Source organism: Phragmites australis, chromosome 1 (assembly GCF_958298935.1).
Source record: "Phragmites australis chromosome 1, lpPhrAust1.1, whole genome shotgun sequence".
NCBI lineage: Eukaryota > Viridiplantae > Streptophyta > Magnoliopsida > Poales > Poaceae > Phragmites > Phragmites australis.
In genome coordinates this window covers 14730544-14737229 of record NC_084921.1, presented here as the reverse complement: position 1 = coordinate 14737229, position 6686 = coordinate 14730544, and positions in this window count along the sequence as shown.

Below are 6686 nucleotides of genomic sequence, written 5' to 3'. Positions count from 1 at the left end.
ATAAGTAGGGTGAAGTCTTTCTTGATTGTCATGGTGGCGGATATGGAAGGTCGAGGTAAAACGGTAATTTGGTGTCCATATTGTGGTTGCAAGAAAGAGAAGAAGTTCTCAAAACCTGACAATGTGTACGATCACTTGTTAAGGTGTGGATTCAAAGAGAGATATCACGTTTGGAACAAACATGGCAAGGAAGGCGTTACAAAGGGGAAATGGATCAGGTCCTCCCGGACAGCAGTACGGATCAAGGACTCCCGTCAGCCAATGATATGGATGATTATCTCAGGGACGCAGACATATTAGGATTCAATGATGACTATCTGGATTTTGTGGAGAATGTGGACCAAATGGTGCGTGATGCTGAGGGGCACAACGAGTATAGTGATGATGAGTTTGCCAAATTCCAGGAACTAGTGCGAGACTCAAAAATACCATTTTATCCTGGCTGTAAGGAGAAATACACGCTGTTGTTTGCGGTGCTTACGCTTCTGCAATTGAAGGCAACCCATCGTCGGTCCGATAGGAGTTTTAAAGCATTGTTGCACGTGCTAAAGGACATGCTACCAGAGGGGGAACAAGGTGCCCAAGACCGTCTACGACGCGAAAAAGATAGTTTGTCCTTTGGGATTGGAGGTAGAAAAAAAATACATGCATGTAAGGAGGATTGTGTCCTGTTTCGTGGAGAGTATGCGGACCTGGATCAATATCCTATTTGTGAAACCCATCGATACAAACGTAGAAACGACAGTGGCGACGTGGAGGAAGGCAACCAGAGGAAAGGGCCCCCCTAGAAAGGTGATGTGGTATTTCCTTGTAATTCCTCGTTTGAAGCGTTTGTTCCAGAACAAAAAGGAGTCCCAATTGTTGCAGTGGCATAAGGATGATCATAAGAATGACGCAATGATACGGCACCCCGCAGATTCAGCTCAGTGGCGAACCATTGCTTCCACATTTGGGTGGTTCGCTGAATACTTAAGAAATATTAGGTTTGCTATGAGCACAGATGGCATGAATCTATTTGGTAACATGAGTACCTCACATAGCACCTGGCCTGTTGTACTATCTATCTACAACCTTCTACCTTGACTTTGTAAAAAACGAAAATACATCATGTTGTCGACCTTAATTCCTGGTTCGAGGCAACCTGGCAACGACATTGATGTGTACCTCATGCCTTTGGTGGATGATCTTAAAGCACTCTGGTATGAAGGCATTGAGGTTTGGGATCATTACAAGCGAGAATACTTCACCCTACATACCATGTTGTTCGTCACCATCAATGATCTTCCAGCACTTTGTAACTTGTCAGGACAGAGTAAAAGAAAAGGTGAAACTTGCCCCCAATACTTAGATGAAACTGAGACTATATGGTTGAACGAGTCAAAGAAAACAATGTACATACGGCATCGGTGTTTCCTTCCAAGGAATCACCAGTACCGGAAAATGAAGTCTCAGTTTGATGGCACAAGGGAGAAATTGTCACCACCAAGGCATTTCAGTGGGAAAGATGTCTATGATAAGGTTAAGGATATCAATGTTGTCCTTGGAAAGCGAAAACAGTCCTTCACGAGTGATGAAAATGGAATATGGAAAAAGAAATCAATTCTCTGGGAACTTGATTATTGGAAATACTTAGACATTCGTCATTGTATTGACCTCATACACATAGAGAAGAATATCTGTGATAGTCTCCTCAGTACAATGTTCAACATGAAGGGAAAAACAAAAGATCATGAAAACTCAAGAGCTGACCTTGAAGAAATGGGTTTAAGGCTGGAGCTTCATGTCAAGGATACGGATAAAGAGAAATTCCTACCCCCATCTTGCATCACCCTATCCAAGAAGGAGAAAAAATAATTTTGCGAGTTCTTGCACAATGTGAAAGTTCCCTCTGATTACTCATCCAACATTAGAAGACTTGTTAAGTGAAAGAGCTAAAAATGGTTGCAAGCATGACAACTCATGATTGCCCTGTGATGTTGACGCAGATGATTGTGGTTGGAATTAGAAACATGTTGCCAATTGGTGTTCGAGAGGCTATCATAAGACTGTGCTTTTTTTCAATGAAATTGGTCAGAAGGTACTCGATCTGGAAGTGCTAGGCGAGCTAGAAAAAAGATATTTTGAGACTCTATGTGTTCTCGAGGTGTATTTTGTACCATCTTTTTTCGATATCATGGTCAATCTCACAGCTCACCTTGTGAAGGAGGTTTATTTTCTTGGCCCTGTGTTCCTGCATCAGATGTATCCATATGAGTGATTCATAGGCGTTCTCAAGTCATATATAAGGAGTAGAGCTTTTCCTGAGGGGTGCATCGTGCAAGGTTACTCTACAGAGGAGGTAGTAGAGTGGTGCGTTAATTACACTGACCCAGATAACCCAATTGGTGTGCCTCACCACAATGGTAGGCTCGCAGGGCAAGGAATTCTGGGGAAACATGCAATTACTCCCGAGACAAAGGCATACGACCAAGCTCATTTCTTCATGTTGCAACAAATGAGTGAAGTGTCCCCATATATCGACGAGCACAAGCAGTTGCTTCTTCAGGAGAATCCAGGGCGGACCAAAGCTTGGCTTGCGAAGCAACATATGCAAAGGTTTAACACTTGGTTTCGAGATCGAATCAATCAATTGAGTACTCCTACAAGTGATTTGATCAGGAAAATAGCAGTAGACCCTATATACACAATTACAATATATCAAGGGTATGATATAAATGGTTATACATTTTATACTGTTGCCCAAGATCAGAAAAGCACATACCCGAACAACGATGTCCGTATAGAAGCTTATGATAACAACATGCACATGAGCACATACTACGGTCAGATAGAGGACATCTGGGAACTGGATTACTTAGGATTCAAGGTACCCCTACTTCGGTGTCATTGGGTACACGGGACAAAGGGCATTACGAAAGATAAGTACGGATTCACTAGCGTTAATCTCAAACTTGTCGGATATAAGGATGAACCTTTCGTACTTGCTAAGCAAGTTGCCCAGGTGTTTTATGCGACTGACACGGCAGATAAGAAACTTTATGTGGTTCTCACCAGGAAAAGACGGATCGTCAGAGTTGAAAATGTGGTTGATGAGGACGAGTGCAATCAATTTGATGAAATCCTCCCTTTTGCTACTGCAATCATGCCGCAAGTTGCACAGAACGAGAAGACTTCATACCTACATTCCGACCATAACGAAGGGATCCATGTGAAGAAAGCACGAAAACGGCTGCAACATGCCAAATGATACATGAATCAATGTAAACTCAAATTTGTAATATTTGTAATATTCAGTTAAGTCTGAATTTCAATGTAACCTCAAATTTGTAATATTCAGTTAAGTTTGAATTTCAATGTAACCTTAAATTAATATGTAATATTCAATTAAGTATGAATTTTAATGTAACCTCAAATTTGTGATATGTTTGCAGGAGAAGACGGCTGCCAAATCCTGACTTTGCTTCAAGATGCAGCCAGTATACAGGTAAATCCCTTACAGGGATGAGCACATTAGTGACAGGTGAGAATTTCACGCGTCAGTAAAGATATAGATAGTGACGGGTTAATTTAAGACCCGTCACTAATGATCAAATCCCAGGACGGAGAGACCCAATCATTAGTGACGGGTCGTATCTATAACCCGTCACTAATTATATGTTTAATAAATAACAGGACCGGGAACCTAGCATCCGATTACACATCCTAAGCTTCCTCCTTGCCACCGCACCCACCGCCCTGCTCCTCTAATCCAGTGCCGTCTATGACCGCCAACGACAAGGACCTGGCATCGTCGTCCTCGGTGCCAGCTCCCAACGACAAATACATCGATTGGGACCTCTTGAAGGTGGAGGCGGAGGAGGAGTATGAGAAGGAGAAAGTGATAGCCAATAACGAGGCGATCGCTCGCGTCATCCATGAGTCGGAACTCATCAGCGAAGCCGAGGGAATGGCGGAGGCCATCGTCAGTGACTAGGCCATCGCACACCTCTTGGCGGAGGAGGTGGATATGGGCGGTGACTCTGACACAGATGATGGCGAGGAGGAGGATGAGGAGATGAGCGGCGACTCTAATACCAATGAGGAGGAGGAGGAGATGGGCGGTGACTCCGACATGACCGAGGAGGAGGAGGAGGAGGAGGAGGAGGAGGAGGAGGATGAGGAGATGGATGAATCATAGTCCATTACTTACGTAGGTTTATGGTGGTAATCTGAATTTAGCAATTTAGATTTAGCACCCTTATTCTATAGTCCGGATGGGTATTTTTTTGTGTAATCTAAACCTTCTTTTGTAATGATGAACTTACTTATCCTCAATTAAAGAAAAGGTCAATTAATTGGAAAAGTGTGTTAAATTGAGAATGCAAGTGAGACAGCTAATTGAGTACATTTTTCTCATCATCGAATTATCCTGCTGCCAAATCCTGACTTTGCTTCAGGATGCAGCCAATATGTATGTAAATAGAGGGATGATCACATTAGTGACAGGTGATAACGTCTCATGTCACTAAAGAGGTCATTAGTGATAGGTGAATTTACCACCCGTCACTAATTACCAAGTCCCAGTGATGGGGTGGTAAATCCACCTATCACTGTGACCCGATCATTAGTAACGGGTTGTAAATTCACCCATCACTAATGATATGTTTATAAATAACGGGTGCGGGAACCCTAGCCTCTAATTTTTCCTAAGTCCCGCCATGCCGCCGCCCATTCCTCCTTGCCTCCTTCTCCTGGTCGTCCCCGACGCCGTCGCTGTCTCCCTACCATCCTCATCCCCCTCGCCGATGTTGTCTTCCCCTGCGCCTTCGTCCCTGACTACCCCGATGAAGAGGAGCCCGCACCACCGTTGCCTCCTCGCTGATGAGCACCTCGACACCGAGGAGCCAGCGCCACCGTGCTCTGTGCCGCCATCGTCCTCATCCATCGAGGTAGACCTCCCGCCGTCCCCTCCTCACTGACGCCTATTGCAATCATCCTCATCCGCCATTGTGAGTTACTTCTGTGCATTCTGCCATACTTCGTGTGCCAGGGGTGAATGCAAATGGTATGTTGGATTATATTACTTGATGATGACAGCTGCTAAGTGAGGTTGTGTGTAACAGCATAGTCTACTTAGGTGCGATAATATGAACTTAGTAGTTTAGCACAGATGAATTAGGCGCGCTGTTATCTTACCCATTTAACTCTTACTATTTAATACTTAAACTCTATGTGTTCCTAATATTGACCCTTGAGTTGCGATTTCTATGTAGTATTTATAGTAATATAGGAGATAGAGGGTATGTGAATCAATGGTTAGAAGTTTAGCACAACCATGTTGAATTTTTGCTTTTCAATATGCATAAATATGGAGGCTACAATGCATGCTATTCTTAGGAATGATCTAAGAATTAAGAGTGCGATGTCACACATACCGATAATATGAGATAGCTAATTTGGTGTTTGGTTGGTGACATCAGTCGTAACCTGCTTTCTGAGAGTAAAACTTGATAACATAAACATGTTCTTGATGTTTATATGCTTGGTATATGCAATTTTCATGTTTACCTATTTTTATTCTTGCTTATGTTCAATCCTGACAGCACACATTAATTCCTATTCTTGTTTATCTATTGCTGTATATTCTTGTTACTAATGTATGCATATTGCACAACAAGTTCATGATGGTTAAAATTTTCTTTGTAAGAAAATCCCAAAAATGAATTTAGGTTGCGTAACCTATTACGTTGTCTCCCGTTCGGGAGTGTTTGATTATAAATATGACTTGGCAACTCATCATATTTATAAGAAGATGCTTCTAAATTGTTCACGTATTTTGGACAGTTTGAGGATATGTGGCCTGAGTAGTAGGTTTTTGTGCTCTTGTATGGTTCTAGAGAGAATTTTGGGGGTGTCTCCCTGTTGTTCTTCGGATACACACCCTCTCGGCTCGTTGTTGAGATGTGTATTTGGAGAACAACGGAGAGGTGCTGCCGAAATTTTCTCCAGAATCGTACAAGAGCATGGTAACCTACTCGGGCCACATATCCTCGAATGAGATTAGGACCTATCTTTGTCTATTAGAAATTAGGTAGGATCCTTCACTTTAGATGAGAAATACATCATATTTTCATAAATTCATATAAAAGTGAATATAGTTTTTTTTAGAAAATGGAAATCATTCTGGCTTTTTGCATGTGTGATGCATACAACCAACATCATTATTACAAATTTTTGGCTAAAAGCCTGCAACCAAACGAAAGCAAAGCATGGTAAATTACGTCATGCATGTATTCTATAACTACAACGGCACCCATGCTTTGCAAAGATGTCCATTGCCACCACCTCCAGAGTGTGGCACACCTTCAAAACATATTCCCTTTGGTCCTCCTTTTGTAGTAATCTCCAAAACCTTAGCCAGTAGGTTCCCCTGAATATAGCCTGCATGAATGACATATTTGTTTTTTTTATTAAACATAATATCATTACGACAAAGCCAGATAGTCCAAAAAATAGCGGCGACCCCGACCAAGATTCTTTTCTTTATCTTGGATCCCAACTCCTGTAACCAATTGCCCACAATATGATGTATGTTTCTTGGTTTTTTTATTCTCAAGGCTATTGTGATAATGTGCCAAACGGTATTAGCTATGGGACATTCCAAAAAGAGGTGTTGTATACTTTCATTGTGATTGCAAAAACAACAC